This window comes from Callospermophilus lateralis, chromosome 18, assembly GCF_048772815.1.
Source record: "Callospermophilus lateralis isolate mCalLat2 chromosome 18, mCalLat2.hap1, whole genome shotgun sequence".
In the NCBI taxonomy this organism is placed as follows: Eukaryota; Metazoa; Chordata; class Mammalia; order Rodentia; family Sciuridae; genus Callospermophilus; species Callospermophilus lateralis.
In genome coordinates, this window is record NC_135322.1 from 54586950 (window position 1) to 54607599 (window position 20650).

The 20650-nt window shown below is 53.7% G+C and overlaps 1 protein-coding gene across 1 annotated transcript in view; it reads left to right on the forward strand.

Annotated features, from left to right (window-relative positions):
• The window catches only part of Vac14 (VAC14 component of PIKFYVE complex), a 103410-nt gene that overhangs the window by 71318 nt on the left and 11442 nt on the right, over nt 1–20650 (forward strand). The gene's annotated exons all lie outside the window — the stretch shown is intronic.

Consider the following 20650-nt stretch of genomic DNA (forward strand, 5'->3'; position numbering starts at 1 on the left):
ACAAGTTGGGCTGGGGATGTGGCTCAAGTGGTAGCGCGCTCGCCTGGCATGCGTGCGGCCCGGGTTCGATTCTCAGCACCACGTACAAACAAAGATGTTGTGTCCGCCAATAACTAAAAAAATAATAATAAATATAAAAAAAAATTCTCAAAAAAAAGACCCTACAAGTTCATGTTGTCCTTCTCAGAGAGGAACAGTGGCTATTGCCCTCTCTGAGACGAGAGCCCATGTCTCCAGGTTTCCATACTGGAGCAGGGCCCCAGATCTGGCAGCCAGGACCCTCGTTCAGAAAGAAACTGCTCTTTTGACAGTCCCCACAGAAACCTCTTCTCCCTGTTGCCCATGGCTGCCATTGGCTGCCACCCTTTCAGGCAGTAGGAATGCTGAGTGCCTCTCTTTGCTCTTCTGGTCTTCCATCAAAGCCCTGAACTCCTCCATGCTCTGGCCCATCCACTGTCCCAGCCCATTTCCGGTCTCTGTTTAGCCAGCATAATCTTGGACCTCCCTTGTAAGTTGACAGTGAGCGCTCTCTCCGTTTGACTGCTGCTTAGGAGGACAGGCCTCACCCCCTCCTTCCTCCAGAGTGATTTGTTTCCTCCTGGCTCAGCGCAGCTGCTCGTATCCTCCACGTTGTTAGCTCTCATTTTTTTCTTGTCCTCCATCAAGAGTCCTGTGAGGCATGTTTTGAGCCTGATCTTTCATTCTTGCCTTTCAGGAACTGCTTCCTCAAGGGCTAAGCTTTGTCTCTTTCTCCTCTCCCTCAGAAGGAGCACCACGGGCCCCAGGGCCTGCGGCAGGCCCGTCTGACTCCATACTGCTATCTGCGTACCCAGTCTTTCCCCTGTGAAGGAAGAGCAGTTGTCCACACTCTAGGACTCTCAGCTCTTCCTGCTGCCACCATACTCCCAGAAGTTCTGATTTGATGTCAGTGTGGTTTTGCCGTATCTCTGATAAAAGCCACCTCCTTTTCTTTTACCATTCTGCATCAGTGCTGCCAATCAGCCTTATCTCTTCTGGTCAGGGTGGGGTAACAGCCTTACCCCTCTCTGTGCCCTGAGCCTTTTATGAATAAAAAATTTAAAGAACAATGTACTGTTAGAAGTGCGCACATCCCGAGTACCCTGCAGCTCCACTAATTTCTCCTGTTAACACCCATGGAGTGAAGCTCAGACCAAGAAATGGAGCTTTCCCAGCACCAAGAGGTGTCACGTCTCCAGGTATCAGCCCCCTGCTGCTCCCCAAATAGCTCCATCTTGACTTCCAGCAATTCTGGGTTTGTTGGTTCCTGGTTTTGAACTTAACACATAAATGGAATCAATTTGTGCTCTTTGTCAAAGCCTGGCTTCTTTTGATACCCATTAGATCTCTGAGATTCCTGTGTGTTGACAGAGCAGTAGTAGTTTCCGTAGAGGATTTCACTGTGTGAAGAAGATACCAGGGTTTAGTTACCTGTTCCAGTATTGATGGACACGGGGGTTATTTTTAGTCTGGCACCATAATGCTATGATCTTTGCGTCTCTTGGTGTAAATATGTACACATTTCTGCTAGGTATATACCTAGGAATTGCAGAAATGATGAGTAGACATAAATTTGTGACTTTGGGAGATACTGCCCAGAGTGCTTGTCCCAATTTCAGTCCCATCAGCATTGTAGCAGGACTCCAGCTGCTTCTCGTCCTTGCAGATAGTTGGCACATCAGTCTTTGATTGTAGCTTTTCCGTTAGGCAGATAGTTTTAATTCACATTTTCCTGAAGATTAATGAAGTTGCACAACTTTTCATAGCTGATTTGCCTTTTGGATAGCCTCTTATGACAAACCTGTTGCCGTGGGGTTTTTCATGTTTTTCTTACTGATTTGTGTTTTGGGGGTTTGAGTTTTTTCTGGCTGCACATACTGTTCTTATCTTTTCCTACCCTGTGGCGGGCCTTCCCACTCCCACTTAATGGTGTCCTTTGTTGTTTGTTTGCTTTTGAGTCACGGTCCCACTCTGTTGCCCAGGTTGGTCACAAACTCCTGGGCTCAGGTGATCATCCAGCCTCAGCCTCCAGAGTAGCATGAGCCACCATGCCAGCAAAGGCAAGCTGTCCTTTGATTTTTTAGTGCAGTCTGAGGTCTGGTGGGTGTTTACTATGCATTCCCAGTGGTTGCACACTGAGGATGATCTGCCTAAAACCCAGAGGTGTTATTTCTTAGCTCTGGATAAGGCCTTAAAAACCACCTAATGTGTCTCTTCAAAATCACAAAGACATGGCCACCGTATCACTTGGCCATCACATCTCTGTAGGTCATATTCCAGGAGGAGGCTCTGATTGACCCAGACAGGGTCATGTGTCCCTGGTGGGAACAGCAGTGACAGGGACAGGACTCAAGTGGCAACTTTAACAGTTCCCAAACCTAGTAGGGAGCAACAGCTCTCTGAATCAAAGAGGCTGCTCTTGCCATGAGATGCTAAGCAGAAGAGGCCCCCAACATGGCTGCCTTCCCGAGCACAGTTTTCTTTCTACACACTTTTTGGGGTCTAACTCAGGGCCTTGTATACGTTAAACACACTGTAGCTTCTTTTGTGGCAGTGCTTGGGATCAAACCCAGGGCCTTGTGCATGCTAGGCAGCCAGTTGGCCACTGAGCCACACCCCCACCACCCCTGAGAACAAATCCTGCCTAAGTGCAAAATGAAGCAGTCACTACCTAGCCCTGCTCTCTGCAAGGATTAAGTGACATGACATATGGGAAATGCCTAGCGGAGAGGCTGGTGCAGGGTAACTGGGAAGTTACCACCACAATGGTGACTGCAGTAGGAGCATAAATGACAAGCTGAGAGGGGGCCTAGAGATGGATATGGTCACAGAACTGAGCTTGGCATTTTCGCTGCCTTGGCTGCCGGGAAGCAGGCATTCGGGGCTGACACACCTTCTTCTGTTTTAACAGAGACAGAGCTCTTGAGCCACTGAGTCCTTGTTAAATGGAGGCTGAACACTGGCATACTCCCATCCTCTGTACCTGCTCCCCACTTAACTAACTCTGCCCTTGGGCAGAGCTGACCAGTTCTGAGTGGTGCATGACAGAAAACCAATTATCAGTGTCACATTAAAAAAATAATAAAGGTAGTATACAGACAGAGGCAGGCATGGCCCATTAAAAACTCCCAAGTCCAAGCAAGGCTAGAGTTCACCTCCTGTCCTCACAACTGGGTCCCCCTTTCCCCACTCCACAGCTGGCTCCTCTTCCTCTTCTGACAGCCACATTCTTGCTCAGGCCACCCGCTGTGTGGCAGGATGGCTCACTCCTGTTCTCTCAACACCCCAACTCCAGGCCTATCACGGTGGCTATAGGAGGATAGAGGAGGGTGAAGTGGTACAGATGGCCCAGCGACCTTCCCAGAGACCACATGAGAGCAGACAGGGAGGACATGGCCAGTGGGTATGGGCAGCATGAGAGGAATCCCATGGTCCTCCTAGCAAATCCCTCCCATGAGGCTGCTTCCATGCTTGGCAGGATGGTCCAAGCATCTTCCCTTGTGATGTGTGGAGTTAGGGGTGGATGCAGCCCAGTACCTCCCAGCAGGACCCATTCTATGTCCCCTCTCCACATGTGTGCACCCAGATGGTAACTACGGGGCCATCACTGAAGAGAGACCAGGAGAGTTTCAGACAGATAGACAGTGGCCAAAAGGGTCCTTTGGGATCAGGTCCTTAAACACAGGAGGAAATTGAGGCTCTTTTTCCAGTAACTACTTTCCATTGCCACTTTTGCACATGGACCAACCCGGGCCTAGCCTCTACAGTCCTGAGAGGAGGCCTTTTGAGTGTGGTGGGAGCATCTTAGAGGCAGGTGGAGTGCCAGGGAGTTTGTATGAAGGAGCTCACCTAGCCAGGGGGCAGGGGGCAGATATTCCCTAGACACAGCTGTCCATTCCGTGAATGCTCTGGATGCCTGGGATGGGCTGGGCCCCACGCCAGCCAGGACACACAGAGGGACTGAGAGCAGTGGCTCCTGCTGGCACAAAGGTGGCAGTTCAGTGGGATAGGCAGACAGGTGACAAGTAAAAAAGAAACATGTGACCCAGTGTTGTGATTCCTGCCCTGAAGGAAATGCCAGTCTGGGAGTGAGGGGTGCTCAGGTTCAGGCTGTGGAAGGGGGTGCCCCACAGCTCAGTGGAGCCAGGAAGCTGTGACCTGGATCTGATGTTTTCTCAAAGCATAAAAGTGCCCTAGTTTTCCCTCTCCTCAGGCTCTGCTGAAGCTACGCCAAGAACTGGCTCTTAAAGGCTGCCTGAAATGTGGTTTGGAGCCAAAAATCTATAGAGCCAGTGCATTTGTGACCTTGTCGAAAATGCTTACCGAGGAAAAGCAAGGGGTGGGATTTGGGGTGTTGTTTGTTGTGTTTTTTTTTTTTTTTTTTTAATTTAAGAAAAAAAATAATAACATTTGGTTCCTCCACGTTCCCATGCCTACCCCCACCCCTTTCCTGCCTGGCACATTCCACACCACACAACCTGCCCTGGCCCCACAGCATTTGTGTCTTCCTCTCGAATACACCCTCCCCCACCTCCAGTCCCTCACCATCCCCCATGCATCAGCTATGAAAAATACCAAGTGGGTAAAAATAAGGAGCCCGGTGATAGCCCTGGAAATTAGGCCACAGCTGTCAGGCCGGGCAAGAGCCACGCATCTGAGAGCAGAACGCCAGGAGCAAGAGCTCAGCCCCCTCCCCTATAAGCGTGGAGAAGAGTCTCGCCCTGGCACCCAGGACAGCCCTGCTGCAGTGCTGGCCTAGAGAGCCCCAAGTGGCTATTTGTCACTGAGCAGATCTGTCCCATGTATCTGCCAGTGTCAAGCCCAGTGGCCCACCAGTGGGGACACCACAGTGGGCAGAGCTAGGTCCTGCCCTCCAGGCTTAGTTGGTAACATCGCAGTGTGTTGATGCTCTGTAGAAGCAGATGGGGTGGGGGTGAGGTGTCCAGTCCAGTAGAGGGGTCCAAGAAAGCTTCCGGAAAGAGATGGATGTCTAAGCTAAGCCATGAAAGAGCAGTAAGCACTAGCTAGGGGCAAGGAAAAGGAAGTGTTTGTGGCCCTGCTAGCCATCTGCTCAGGAGTCCAGAGGCTGGTTCCCAAGTCTGTGGGACTTGGGTATCTGGAAGGCAAGGGAGCCCAGCAGTCGGGACAGATCAGGCCCTTAGCTGCCTCACGAGCAGCTCTGTGGTACCCAGTGAGCCACTGAAGGGCCTGAGCAGGTTCACAAAACCCCACTCATGGGGTGCCCAAGTCCCTGACAGAAGCTGCTGGTGTGCAGCCATGCCAGAGCCTTGGGGGTGGCGTGGTGTGCACAAGGCATGCCTGAGGTGACTGGCTCCTAAGCTCAGTGCCCTATGGGCTCCCAGAACTTCCAATTTGTGTAAGTGAAAGAGGACCAGGGCCCACCAGGAGAGGGTCGCAGGAAAGAGGGAAGGTGAGACCACTCATTCTCTGTGATAGCTGCGGCCATGCACCCCTTGCCCTGCCATTAGCCTCGTACAACAGCAAAGGTTCCTTAAGGAGCTTGCTCAGGCAGCTCACTTAACAAGGGATCTTGTCACCACATCATTCTGGAACATTCATGCTCTTGGGACAGATAGTATAAGCAAATTATCTGACCTAACTTTAAAACCTCCTCTATGCCTCAGACGTCCCTGACCTGGACACATACTGTTGGCTCTTCGTGGGATGCTGGCTTTAGTCAGTTTACTCCCAGGGCCTGTGAATCCAGCCAGCCTTCCTCATCCACTCATTTGTCCTGAGAAGAGTCAGTTTTTCCTTCCTATGAGCTGAGCCCTTCCTTTCCTGATGGACAAAGGCCAGCCTCCCCTTTTCCTGCAGGAGACCCCCACCCACCTCTGTTGGAAGCCCTGGCCACAACAGTTGGCAGGACCTGGAGTTCCCTCCTTCCTTCCTGCCCTTGCAGCCTGAGTGACTGCCCCAGTCCGGCTCCTTCTGCTTCTCGCAGGCCCCCCAGTAGCACGGTAATTGCTTTCTCAGATCTTCAGCTGTGCACCCCGTCTGCAAGCATTTCCTGGTTTCCTGACCCTCTGCAGGAAGACCTATCTGTGTTCTTTTCTCTGGAGGGAGCACTGAGGGGGAGAGGTGATGGGGAAATGACTGGTCCTTCCAGTCTCTTCTCATTCCTGCCAGAAGTGCTTAAAATAGAAGGCAACCACCACTCTCTGCTCCCAGCACCCCACCGCCACCCACAGCCCCAACCCCTGTGGCAAGCCCCCTCAGTTTGGTGCCCCTGGCCTGGTGTGACAGGCAAGAGGAAGGCTTGTGGAACAGCTGCCGGGTGTTATCTGTCTCCGCTGCTACCGGGAGATGAGTATCTGCAGTTACAGTCTTGGAAGGTCGCACCTTTGTTTCATTCATGTGGTGTTATGAGGAGAGTCCGTGCCTCTTTTCACATGTGCACGACCCCAAATCCTTCCCAGCCAGCTGACAGTGTCCAGGCAGGAAACAGCAACCATCAAAAGATGCTCCCACAGGCCAAGCATGCAGCCAGGAGAGGAGAGGCCTGGCCGGCTGTGGGAGTGCCTGCAGCAGCTCTGAGGGGCAGCACCATCCTTCCCACAGTAGTATGACCCTGGAGGTGAAATCTCCCTGCGATGTCACCACCTATGACCGCATTCTGTAATTGCCCCCACCTGCTGTCTGTCCCTCCTGCTTACCCTTGACTTGTCCCTGTCCTACCCCTCAGAGAGGACTTCTGTACAGGCAGCCCCAAGACCCTTTGGAAGAGGACAGTTGCATGAGACAAAGGTGATATTTAAATGGCACCCGGAAGGGCAGCCTTCCAGGGTAGAGCTGTGGTCATTGAGACCCTCAGATCCCACTGTATGCAAGTGGCAGCTGCATTTGCAGTAGCCAGGCCAGAGTGTAAGGCAGTGTTTCTGCTCCAAGTGAAGCTTCATCTCCATTGATAAGACGTTCCTCATCTGGCGGTTCTATTTCAAGAGAAGGCCTCCCTGTAGTAGGCACTCCTGCCTCCGAGTGGAGCCAGGCCTTCTTTCCTACTCGTATTATGCTAATCACTCCTTGCAAACAGGCAGACTTTGTAGGAGGTTTGCCTGGTTCTAGATGAAACATACGCCTTTGAAGCAAAGAGCCACAGTAGCTAAAAATATCATTTCCCGGCTGTTGATCCTCTCATTTGTAAAATGCATGTTTCCATTGTTAAATCCGCAGCAGCCCCTCTCTGGAGAGGGAAGAGCTGCTAGAGTCCCACCGCCCTCTCAGGGCTCTCTCAAGTGGCACCACTTTCTCCAGGCCCTGCTCTGGGACTGTGCCACTGACAGTTTCCACTAAGGAGTCCAGGACAGTCTCAAACATATAGCATTCTAAATACTTTCTTTTTTATGCTTAAAAGTATTGAAAACATATAAAATAAGAATTGAAGTAATAGAAAAATATAGCATAGCTTGCGAAAGACCCTTTACCACCACCTCCTCTCCGAAAGGAGCCGCTGTGGTCGGCTTCATGAATTTCCCTCCGAAACTTTCTCTGTGCATTTGTAAACATGGGGCTTGGTTCAGTCATGGTTTTCCATAGTGGATTCTGGTCTCAGGGTTGCTGGACAGTCTGCCTTGCCTGCACCCTTTCCTGGCTTGTGGATCCTGACCTCACCTGGTCCCTGCGCTCTGCTCTCTGGGCTGGAGCACAGTGGCACAGTGGCTCAGGAGCACTCTCTCCCCTCGTGTAGATCATCACTAAGCCTGAGGGTTCCAGTGCCCCATGTTTCTCTGTGTGTGACTGCCCAGGCTGCTCAGGGGAGCAAAGGCAAAGTCCTAGGTAGAGGGCAGCCAGTCCCTGTCCTCTGCTGAGGGGTCTGGTCTGTAACCAAGTCCTGGGACTCTTCCTCTGTGGAGCCTTCCAAGGACGCTGCACGCCTGGGGCTTTTTCTCATTCTCACACGTTTAATCCCGTGAAGATTTCCTGGGCTGGCAAGGAACATGTGGACAAAAAGCCTATTTCATGCATCTTAAAATTCCCTGAAAATGACTGATCACAAAAGGAATTTTTCCGTCTTCTGGCAGGCAGTGGGGGAGGGTACAAATAAGAATACCTGAAGCCGCGAATACTTGAAAGGGTCCCCTCCGTGCCGCATTTGTCCCTGCATCCCTGCACATCTGCTGTGGCTCTGCCGTCCTCCCAGTCCTGCCAGACCCTGTGCATTTTACCAGTGTTCCAGGAGACTGCAGAGCCGCCACTCCGGGAGCTGCTCTTTGTTGCCGGTGGTAGGCATTAGTGTTTAACTAGCCCTTCTGTTTTCTGCTCTTATCTCTGTGCCCTATAAGCAGGCACTTGTAAAGAGCTGCAGAAAACCATCTCAGTTCATAAAATTTCACAAAACCTCAGACTAAAATGTGAGGACCAGAAAAGCCCCATCATTCTAGCTTCTAATCCGGTGCCTGTCGTGTTGTGTGTATGTGCTGTGTGACCAGGAAGCAGGATGGCAGGTGCCTGGCGCAGCAGCAGGCGAGCCAAGCTTCCTTCCCCAGGGAGGCTGTTGCTGTTAGAGGTGAGACCAGTTCTGAGGCCACCAAAGGAAGCCACTGCCTGCATGTGGGTGCCAGGAAGAGTCCTGGACACAACATGGGTCTTGTCTGCGAGTTGGTCTGGTTTTCTTTGTGTGTGGATGGAGGAGCAGGGCTGTGCTCAGCAGGCAGGGACAGGAGGGAAGCAGAGGGTGCAGTGGCAGGCGGAAACCGGGACAGCAGGTCCAGGGAGGTAAGGATGAGGCGGGATGAGAAGGTAGGCATCTGGGGTCTCCCCCTGCCCCAGGGCCGAGCCCAGGCTGTGTTGCTACACAGCCTCTGAAACTGCTCGCAAAATCCCCTCGTTTCCACCTAGAGTGACACTGCCGCGCCTGGAGCTCTGGCTCTGGTGAGGCAGTTTGTGGCAGCAGTTCTCAGACCTATCCCAGAAGCTAAGAACGCGGAGCACCCACACCCAGAGGTGGGGCCTCTGTGCAGTCCTGGTGTCTCCAGGAGTCCTTAGGTGATTCACAAACCCCAGATTCAGCAGTCCCTCAACTAAGGAGGGGGCTTCCTGATCCTGGAGGGTAAGTGTGCAGCTTTCTGGGTAGGTGAGGACACTAATAGGACCAGAGATGGTGACTCCGCTGCGAGGTATCACCAGAATCAAAATGACAGCCCCTGCTTGGAACCACTTCTGAGCACATTAAGTCCTAAAAGGTCGCTATGGAATGTGAGCTATCAGAGGATCCCTGTGATCAGCCAGGATCCACAGCCACCAGGAACACAATTGGGCTCATGCTGTAAGGGCAGAGGGAAAGGAGGGTGCCCCAACAAGGCCTCCGCATGGGGCTCCACTCTGACTGCAGTGGAAGGGATACCGCCTGTCTGTTTGTGGTTGTATAAACAGCAGCAGGGGGTGATCCCTTGGCCTGGAAGAAAGGGACTAGTGTGGGAATAATTGGGTGAAACAAAGGAAAATGTGAACAGAACAGTGTGGTAACAGGAAGACTGGGGCTGGGGATAATCCAGCATTCGAGAGTATGATGGCACAGCCCCTCGGCACTCCCTGGACTCTGGGCACTGTGGTTACTCACCTGCCTCCTGTCCCAGAAGGCCACCCCTGTAGTTTGAAGAGGGGAGCAGCAGAGTAACAAAGGTGCTTCTTTCTTCCCTGACCTAAGACACAATTTAACTGAGGAGCCATCATGAGGTCACACGCAGGGGTGGAGGGCCATCTCTGCCCCTGGACCTTCAAGCTGTAATTATGGGGGCCCTTGGACGGATAGAAGGAGGGATTAGCCTAGGGAGGGGAGATCTGTGACCCTCTGCAGATAGGTCACCATGTGGGACCATCTGACCTAATAGGAACATGAATTCTGAGTCGGGGACCAGAGCTCTGACCCCACTGTGTCCCTAACTGTGTGGTCTCAGACCAGTCCTAAGCTTCAGGTTCTTCTGTCCCATGAGGGGGTGGAGCACATGAGCCTGGCTGGAAGGTGGCAGGGGCATGGATGGTGGCAAGGTCTGGGGCCAGGAAGCAGCATACCAGGCTGTGGCGGCCTCTTCACAGGCAGGGCCACCTCCACAGGGGAGGCTTAGTACATCCTCAGGAGGAAATCCTGCTTAGGAGGGCCGGAGCCCAGAGGGTTTCAGAGGGAGAGAGCGATTACATCAGTGGCTCTCTAACAGTCACCAAGGAGACTCCAGGGCAGTTGGGGCTCAGGGGTGCTGTTTCCCTGGCAGTATCAGCCCTGGATTCGCAGCAACAGCTTTAACATGTCTCCCTGGGCACCAGGAGTCATTATATTAAAATCCCCCCTGCCCTGGACTTTGGAAGGCAGCTGACCTGGGACCCACACTCAGAAGCTGCCACAGTAACAGAGGTTTCTGGGAAGCTGCTGGTGGGAGGTTTTTTGTGTGTATTTGCGGTGCTGTGAGTGGAACACAGAGCCCGGTGCGTGCTAGGCAAGTACTCTACTGCTGAGCTACATCCCAGTCCCTCTGGGAACCTGCTGTTGAAGTCATGCCCATTGACTTCTCCCCCAAGTCTGAATTTAGGTCCTGGCTGTGAGTTGTGGATGCATTTTCCAGGCCCTACTTCCGTCTCATCCCCTTGGAGAAAAGCCATCACCCCAGCAGGGCAGGACTAAGTGTGAATAACAGGCCAGCGCTATCCTGGCCAGGTGGGGTCAGTGCCTGTCACTTACAGACATGGCCCCAAGGTGGAGGGTCGGGTAGGAATTGGTTTGCAGATATACCACCCGGGAGCCCTAGCGAGCTTCTGAAAGAACAGGCTCTGATAGATCAGAAGGCCCTAGTGGGCCTGGGGATGTAGCTCAGTTGTGCAGCTCTTGCCTAGAATGTACCAGGTCCTGGATTGGATACTGCATAAAGAAAGAAAGAAAGAAAGAAGGTCCCAGTAATACCGATGGAAAGTTGCCCCTAACTAGGTTAGAGTCTCAAAGTCGAGATGTGCTGAAGCTTTAGCAGCTAAGAAATGAAGTGCTGGGGCAGAGACCTGATGTGGCCCAGACAAGGCCCCCGATCTACGCTTTGGTCACTTTCCCATTAGGGCAGGGGATGCAGTAACCCCTATCCCATGTTGAAAGGATTTAACATACACAATGTATCTAATGTAGAGAACCTGCCCCACAACTGTCTCATCTGTGGGCACTGTTAGGAAGGAAGTGGTAATTCCAGCAAAGGAAATCCCTGGGCATAGAAGGCAGGAGCTGTCCTGTCCCAGACCCTGGCCATCTCAGCGCTTCTTGGAGTTGATCAGCGTGAAGACAACAGGGTTTCCTGTAGTGGCCCATTTCTTTGTTTTCATTTGTTCTGAGGGTTCAAAAGATGAAACTTAAACACAGAGAGGCCATACCAAGGGTTTTCAGCCTGGGGGACAGTGGCCCCTGCCCACACTGCCTGCTCACCAGCCTTGCCTCCCTGCTTTGTCTCTTTTTCTAGCACCAAGACCATATCTGGGCTGAGCCACAGGGTCCTCCGGCCCAGCTTTAGCACCTCCAGCACGGGGCTGTGCTCTGATTCCACAATCGGGCTGTCTTACTGCACTCAGCCGTATTCTGGAGTATCTGAATATGGGGTCGAACAAAGTCACACTCACTCAGTCAAGACACCTGCCAAGTTCCCTCCAAGGACCTCCTTGCAGCTTCTGAAAGTACATCAACCAAAACCTCACGGAATCCCCGATTATCATTTTCAGAATTCACCTGACTCCCTAGGTCCCTTTGCATACAGCTCTGCATATAAGCCAAATTCCATGACTAAGGTAACCAAGCCACCTTGTCCCTTCCTGGCCATTAATTTTCTGTTCTACAAATGATATCTCCCCACTTGCACGGGGGTCCAGCCCCTGTGGAAGATCACTTTATAAGCCAAGGATGGGCCAGGGTGAGGGGCAGTTACAGGTTTCAGAAGGGGATGATGGGCACCAGCTACCAGGAGGCAGGAAAGGGCGAGGTTTCTCCCAAGAAGGATGTTGGGGGGCCCTGTGTGCAGGTCCAGTGGGGGCAGCAGGGAACGGGCCAGGTCAAGTAATAAGAGCACATGGAAAATACAGCCCAGCAAGTCCCTGGGCCAGAGAGAAGATGAATTCTGTCCTGGAGAGGGGAGCCCTACCCATGTCACAGAGAGAGCTGCCAGCTGCCCCCCTGGGCGGTGGAAGAGGCAGAAGTCACCTCTCATGCTCTTCCCTGTTCTCAGCTTAGTCCCTAGAGCAAAGCCCAAGCCCAGAATGACCTGGCCATCTCAGTGAGGCCATCTGGCTTTCTACAGCATTCCTGCCCTGATGGGACCTTCCCTGAAAGTCTCTATATGATCCCTCCCAGGTACTGTGACATCACCACCCCCAGCCTGGCAGTAGCTGCTCTTGAACAGAGGGACAGACTGCTGAGAGGACAAAAGGCCCCTTTCTTCCTTACCTCTTCCCAATCATCCATCCCATTCCACCAACTCCCAGCAAGACGCAGAAAAACAAGCCCTCGTGTCTCCTCTTCCTCCCCCTCCACCCACCCCCGCCCCCAAGAAACTTTTAAGTGTATCAGACACATCGACTGCATTAAACACGATGAATTTTTAAGGCATGAGTTGGCAGGGTTACCATGGCTGCCTTTGCCCTGAGGGGCACACTGCCGAGGATTGATTGAAATAAATAAAACAGATTTACAATTTTCATACTTGGGAAGCAGAGAGTTGGAAGGGAAGGGAGCAAGGGGGAGGGGCAGGACACATTGAAACTCGGGGGCTTTCAGAACCTCATAGGGGAGGCCTCTCCTTCCTCTCCCACCCTAGGGTTCTGCTGACCCAAAAGCTACTTGCTCTTTAAATTCCTGAAGGAGCCCAGCTGTTGGGCCGGACATTGCAGACAGCATGCCCTCTCTGGGGGGAAGGGCTGTGGGCTTCTGCATTCTCTCCCCTCCATGTTAGGTGCACACTGGGATTGGTGGGAGACCCCCAGCATCTCCTAGAACTCCCATGCCCCCTTGGGGTTGGGCAAGGGGCGTGAACATCCACTGCTAGCCAGTATAGAAAGAAAAAGAGCCGTCCACTGGTGGGACTGGCTGAGGACAGAAGTGAAAAGAGGAAGCCCAAGCCAGAGGGAAAAGGAAAGAGGGGAGATGGAATGACATGACCAGCCCTAAGGCCACTTGCGGGTGTGGGGAAGAGTCCACACCAACCACTGGGAGCATTACCTGTCCAGTCATGTGCTAGGCCCCCTGTCCAGGGCTCACACTGGCCAGCATGGAAGCCCAGGCCTGACCCACCAAGGAGCTGAGTTTGCAGCAGGACCTGTCCAGCCTGTGGTACAGGAGAATCGGTCCTGCCTAAGTAGGAGACAGAGGTTCTAATGCCAGACAGCAGAGAAGCAGAGGCACAAAGAGCTAGATAGGGTAGCATTGGGACCCCCCAGAACCCAAATTGAGAGTTTAGAGCAGTTTGAGGAAGCAGAAGGCACCTTGCTGTATCAGGTGGAGGCTGCCAGTGCAGCCATCTAGACCCTGTTTCTCATGTGCCACTAACAAGACACCTCTCAAGGACTGGTTCCATTGATTTCCACCAGGGACAGTGGGAGAGGGTCAGGGAGAACTAAAGAGCTGGGACATGCCCTCCCTCCTGGCCACAGTTGTCCTCCTACCAGCCGAGGCTTACAGTTTTCTGTTTGTTGTGGGCCAGTTAGTGCTGAGAGGCAAGCAAGGGCTGGAGCAGAGATGGACGGTATTAATAGCAACTGGGAAAGGTTGCAGCAGGAGGTGGGCACTCCCAGCTCAGCACTGCCAGCTCCGCTCAGGAGACTTGAGTCGAGTCTCTCCCCCACAGGCCAGCTGTTCTGTGCTCTGCTAGGGGATTTCTTAGTGTGGTGACATTGTTTGGGACAGTAGAGAATGTCAAATGTCCAGGGGAAGATGATCACTCACCTCCGTTTCCCCTTAAACTCGGGTCCCTCTGGTGCCCTTCCCACACCTTGCTCTGTAATAGCCTGGGGTTGGCTTGCCAGAGGAGTAGGCCGTGCCCAGCACCCTGCAGGCCCACACTGTCTGGCCAGCTGGCACCCAGGCATTCCTGAGCTTAAGCCTCTCCCGTCCGCCCAGGCTGAACGCTCACCCAGCATCCCTGCCATGGGTCAGAGGCCTCATCTGCTTCTGCCTCTTGTCATTCCCTAAAAAAAAGCCAGGCCTGAGGAAGGAGGGAGTGCAGGAGGGAGTAGGCAGCAGCAGGCACTGCCCAATGTGTGGAATGGCTTCCTCCCCGGCCACCCTCAGGTCCTCGTGCAGTGTTGTAGCAATCGCAGTGTAGGCAGGGGTGGTGGGGTGTCAGCATACCTTTATTGGGTGACAAAGCCAGAGGAGTCACAAATGGGAGTCAGCATGAGTGTCACGAGCAAATGGCCAAGGGACCAGGGAATGGTTTGCTGACAGTGTGGATGGGGGAGGCCATGTTTGATCTTGGCGGTTTTGCTCATCCTGTTCTCGGAGCAGAGGAGTAGGGTCATGGGAAAAAGTCTCCCCTGAAGCCACATGGCAAAGTTGAGATTCCCCAGGCAAAGCCTGGTGGAATTCTTACCCTTCAAGGGTCCTGTGAACTTGGGCCTCTTCCCTTTAGGGCCCTCGTTGCAGTTTGGGGCCTCTGCTCCTTGCAGATAGTGCTGTGGAGGAGGCCCTTCCCAGCTTCCCCCGCTGTGGGCTCCAGTTATCCCCGGCACCTATACCTTCACACCCTGCCTGCCCTGCTTCCAGGCACCCAGGGTGGTTCCATAGTGAAAGGACCTGTCCACAATCCTCCCACTACCATATGGACTCCTTCATGCTCTACACAGGCCCCCTGGATGACCCCTCAGCCTCAGGAGCCAAATGGCCAAGAGAAGCCCTTGGCTACAGAAGCAGCCCTTGCTCCCATGGAGAGTAGTGTCCACGTGGTAGCTCTTCTGATCTGTGCAGAGCCCCAGAAGTTGAGGGTTAAAGCCACCAGGAGGTCTTATCCTCCAGACCAAGGTTTGACTTATGCTGAGTTGGCCTGTCAGGTCCCTGGAGGAGAAGCAGCATGTGGCCCCTTTCCTACAACCTGGGACGGAACAGAGAAGAGCAGTCCTCTGCTGATTTACAGCCATGTGGCTACAGGGTGACTGTCTAGTCTAGGGCCATCCGGAGGCATGAGGCCCCACAAGGCCAAAGAGTACTTGGCAAAACAGCTTTTGTCGTGGGCTGGTGCCAAGGCAAGCAGCAGTCCAGGCCTGGAGCTTGGTGCATGGTGATACTTACCAGTGTCAGTGGTTGAAGACAGTATAGAGGATCACAGCAGTTGGCAGGTGATCTTCCAGTGACTTCCAGGCAGACACTGTCTCAGAGTGCTGCCCCTGTCCCAGTAACGTCCAGGCCTTGGTGTTCTGAGACTGCCCCAAAGAAAGACATTTCTATGAGCAAGACAGAACTGTCTCAGCTGGTAAGGGAAAGCGACGACCCTTCTCCTGGGTCCTAGAGAGTTCAGGGTGGGCACGTAGCTCCCCTGAGAACTCCTGGTATGTGGCAGAGGAAGCAAAGAGAAGCTTCTGCTCCCAGCTTGAAACCACACCTGGAAGGAGGGGAACAACGGTCCAGGCTACAGCAGGCGGCCCAAAGGGAGAGGCAGCGCCATGACCATTGGGGCTCCAGTCTTTGTGCAAGAGCCACGGCGCCCCCGGCGCAGCCCGGACAAAGGCCCGCGATTCCACTACCAAGTAGGGAGCCCTTCCTGATGGTTGTGCCTCCTCCCTCCTGGCCACGGCTGTCCTCCTCCCCCCACCATCAGGCTGCACACCAGAGGTCTCTTACCAACTTAGCACATATGTATGTGCATCCTGTCTACCTCCAAGATGGCACAAGAGGTGCCCTGTGTCCTCATTCGGGTTCCCTCCCACCCCACCTCTCTGCCTTGTCCCCAAGCACTTTCCAGGCCATTGTCTCATGATGAATAGCACTTTAATGTGGGTATGAAAAAATATGGGCAAATGTATAATACTTGCAAGCTGTGTTCCATTATTGACGCTATGCTTGAGAGCCAGGCAGGCTGCTCAAGCCGGGCTGGGGCTCAACAGAGAAGTGATGACGCAGCAGCCCTGCGAGGCAGCCATCTGCCAGGCCTCTACCCAGCAGGGATGGGCACCAGAGAAACAGAGTGTTGAAGAGAAACTTGGGCTCTGAAGCTGACTCTTCCAGCTCTGAATCTCCATTCCCCCTCCCCTGGTTAGCTGTGTGAGTGATGGTGTGGGTCCTTTCTGAACCTCAGACTCTTCTTCAGAGGGGTATTAATCCTGTAACCTCTGTGCCTGCCCAGGTTGTGTGAGGAGTCAGCAAGAAGCCACAGGAGGGTAAAAATGGGAGTTCATAACCCACTTGAATCAAATGTATGAAATATGATATGTCAAGAGTTTGTAATGTTTTAAACAACCAATAATAAAAATTTAAAAAAAAAGAAGCCACGGGAGGGGCTTAGAAGCCAGGGCCAGGCACGTGGAAACTGAGGCTGCCTGTGCAGATCTCAACATGGATTGTGGTTGCAATGAAAAGTGGACCCCCCTTCTTCCTTCCCCACTTCTTGATCCCAGAGTAGATACTGGCATCCTGCTGTGACCTCAGAGCTCTCCAAGACAGGGTCCAGCTGAAGGATCCAGACTCAGCCTCCCCTCCACCTCCCCTCTGCCCTGGGCACCCAGGACAGGGCCGTGTACCTGGTGATGACCCAGAACAGGATAGGAGCTGCTGTTCCCGGCCATCTCTGCCTGGCTGGATCCCGGGAGGTTCACATGGCACATGTCATCTATTCAAGGTGCCCTGACTTAGCTAAAACCGTCACTATTATTCCTCTCCTTGAGGTTTTGTGACCTGCAGCCTGGGAGATTCCGTGTCCCCAAACCAAGAATGTCTTGGGGTGAAGCAAGTTTGGCCCCCATCTCTGCTCTCTTCCCCTTGCCACAGCCACAGGACTGGCACTGCCAGAAACATAGCCCTGGGAGCCACTGACCCCCGAGGAGCCCTTCCTGGTTCTGCCCAGCACCCTCCTGGGGCCAGGGTAGAGCATGTCCAGAGCATGCTGGAGGGCTCCCCAACACTGTGCGCTCTGGTGCCTGTTCCTAGCTCTCCCTCCACCTCTGCAGTCTTGTCTCCAGCAAGAGACTCCTGACAAAGAGGTGCTGATTTGAGTGTGGATAGCGTGCCCCAAAGGGCCACATGTTAAAGACTTGATCCTCAGAGTGGTGCTGCTGGGAGTTGCTATGAGCCTTCAGGAGGTAGGGCCTTATGGGAGGGTCTTAGGTCACTGGGGACATGAACTTGAAGGGGATTATGAGACTTCTGTCCTCAGTGCCTCTGCTTTCTGCCTTCTCATGTAAGTGGTCTGCTCCACTATGTGCTCCCACCATGATGTGCCCCCCTCACCAGAGGCCCTGGCCTGGTGGGCATGAGGGCGAAAGTGTGAAATCAGGGCAGTGTGCAGGAACTTGACTGAGGTGAGCAGAGAGAACGTGCTGGAATGGAGTCTAGCATGAAGACTTTAAGCAAGATAAGCAAGGTCCCTTTGTTCAGTGACACCTAACAGTGACGATGGAGTGGCTGTTGGACGCCAGGCCTTCTTGGTGTGAGGCTCACGTGGGTCACAGACAAGGCCCTGCCTTTGCAACTCATATTCTAGTGAGTGAGACAGGAACCCAGCAAACAAGGACACCAACATGACATAGTGACTGACACTCTGAAAGACATTGTCCCATTCTTAGAAGGGGCTGGTGGGAGGATAGGGCACATCAGAGTGGCCTCACCAGGACTCAGGGTGGAGCTGAGACCTTGGTCACAGTAGGGAGCCAGCCATGGGCCAGGCCATGGCAGAGCCTTTTGGCACAGCAGGCAAAGTGAGACCCAGAACAGTAGAAAAGCCCGAGAGGCTGGGACATCCCCAGTGAAGGACAGGACGAGCTGGGCTCTGTGTTAGATCTAGGAGGAATCCCCTGATGAGGCTAGAGCAAGGGCTGGTCTTGCATTCCATAGGATGGCCCCAGCTGGTGTGGGGAGGGTGAGAGAAATAGCAGAAGAGAGACCCAGCAAGACGGGGCTGGCACTTGCCCTGGTGCGATGGTAGCTAAGATGGGACCAGGAGGCCGAGGCAGGAGGTGCTCTGAAGGTGAGGCTCCTGGACCTAATGACCTGATGGCAGGGCCGAGTGATGGAGGAGGGCTCCTTGGGTTGGGCTTGAGCAACTGAGTGAGCAGTGATGTCGTTACTGAGACCGGAAGGGAGTCTCCAGGGACACCAAGAATGGGGTCGTGGTCCTACGAAGTTTGAAATGCCTTGTAGATGGCCGAGCAGGGCCATCCACCTGACAAGTGCTGTCCCACCCAGAGCTCAGCAGGGCTGGGGCCAGGGCAGCCCTGATCGCAGGCAACTCCGAACATATCCAGAATGCCATCAGGACCACTGGGAGATGCAGACCAGAGACGAGCAGAGGGACACCCCAGCCTCAGAGGAAGAGGCACGGTCAGTCAGGCAAGAGGAAAACCAGGAGAGGGTAGTGTCACCAGCAACAAAAGAAAAGTGTCTCCAGAAAACATCCCTAATCTGTAACATGTCCCTTCCCCTAGGTTCTCTGGGACACCAGGAGACCTTGGCACCCGCCTCTCCTCACCAATCCTCTTGTCCCTCCTCTCCTCAGAAACTCACGACTCATCCTCACATGAGAGGCCACCCCTGCCCTCCAGCTGCTGCAGGTCCCTGCTGGGCTGGGCCAGCCTGAGGTTCCTGGAGAGCGCTGCCTGGCAGCAGCTCAGCTGCTAGCCTCTGTCATGGAGACGGTAGCAGCTGCAGGCGACGGGCGTTTGCAACCATTTGTCAGAACACTCCCCTTCCACCCCGGCCTGCCCTTCTGGAACATTTCTGTCCCACAGCCTTGGAGACAGGACTCATCTAGGGGTGGGAGCATGAAGAGGGGACAGGAAGTACTGTCCCAAGTCGTAAGGAAGGAGGCCGGCTGTCACCTCCACACTGGGGGCCCTGGCCCCTGTGTGCCCATGCTGAACACTGGCATCTCACATGACATGTCTGACCACTAAGTATTTCCCCCACTTTACAGGCAAGCATTGCCCCACTTAGAAGTTGACGACATTGCTGCGCAGAGACATTGAGATCACACAGCTGGCGGCTGGAGCCATCAGGCTCCAAAGCCTGTACCCACCCCCTAGTGCTAGGAGAGCCACCCAGGCCAGTGTGTGAGTCAGAGATGAAGTGGCCCCTTGTCCATTTGTCCACTTCCCCCCACCCCCACACCACCCAGCTCCTCTGTGCCTCGGCCTTGGTTGGGTTTCTCTCATGGTCTCTTGCCCAAGCCTGTGGCTTCCAGCTGGGGCTAGGCTGCTGACGGCCTGCCCACTGTTTGCTCTTCGTGCTTTGTCCTCTCCATTACCAAATGCTCGGGGACTTTTCCCGGTTTGGGGGTGGGGCTGAATTTTCTCCAGCCTGGTCCCAAAGCCATGGCTGGTATTCAAAGGGAACAGGAAACCAGTTCCTGATAATGCTCCCAGAGTTCCAGATGAGTTGACTGCCTGGGAGGAAGTGGACATGTTTCAGGCATGTTGCCTCAAAATGTGGTTCTTGTTCAGCACGCAGGACCCTGAGGCCTTAACCCCTTGTCTGGTGTCTGGTGTCTGGTGTGTGGTGTTGCTATCCTGGGGCAGTGACTAGGAGTCAGGCAGATGATGATAGCACCAGATGGGAGACTGTGAGGGCAAGGTGCCATGGGCCATCAGCCCACACCAACAAAAACACCATGCCACCCACCCACCCCTCTCCAGCCCTTTCCCAGTCCTGCCCCGCCTTCACCCAACTGGGAAGCTATTGCCCAGGTAACCTTGAAGTGCTCTTCCCTCAAGGCTGGGCCTCTGGGAGCACGTGGCCCGATGAACAGGTCCACAGGCTTCCTCTGAGTCTGTCCTCAAGACCCCCTTGTCCACTGTTGACATCCCCTTGCCTCGGGACCTGGAAAACCTGCTTTGCTTCACTCCCTGGGTTCTTCTTTGATAGCATGGAGGCTGTTTTCCACCAAGCCTGGTCCCACCCCCAGGACTCAGAGAAGAAACATGGCCTGTGGCACCAGTGGAGCCAGGGCTGGTCCCCCTCATGCTGCCACCTTGGCAAAGCCACTTCACTTCCCTGTTCCAGGTTCTTCATCTGTACCCTGAAGATAAAGCTGTCATAAGGGCCCATTCAGCCCACAGGTCCTGCCAAGCCCCTGCATCTGCAGCTGTCCCCCCAGCAGAGGATGCAGCATGAGCAGCACAGACCCCTGACCTCAGAGGCTTTTGTGAGGGGACAGTAACAGTGACCCATGTGGGAAGAAGTTCTCAGATGAAGATGAGATCTGTCCAGGCAGAAAAGGAGGCTTAGGGTGTAGCTCAGTGGTAGAGCACTCGCCTAGCATGTGCAAGGTGCTGGGCTCAATCCCCAGCACTGCAAAAACAAGAATAAGAATGATAGCAGCCATGGTAGCTCACGCCTATGATCCCAGAGACTCAGGAGGCTGAAGCAAGAGGATCACAAGTTCAAAGCCTGGGCAACCTAGTGAAACTGTCTCACAATTTTAAAAAGGCTGGGAATGTGGCTAAGTGGTAGTAGCAC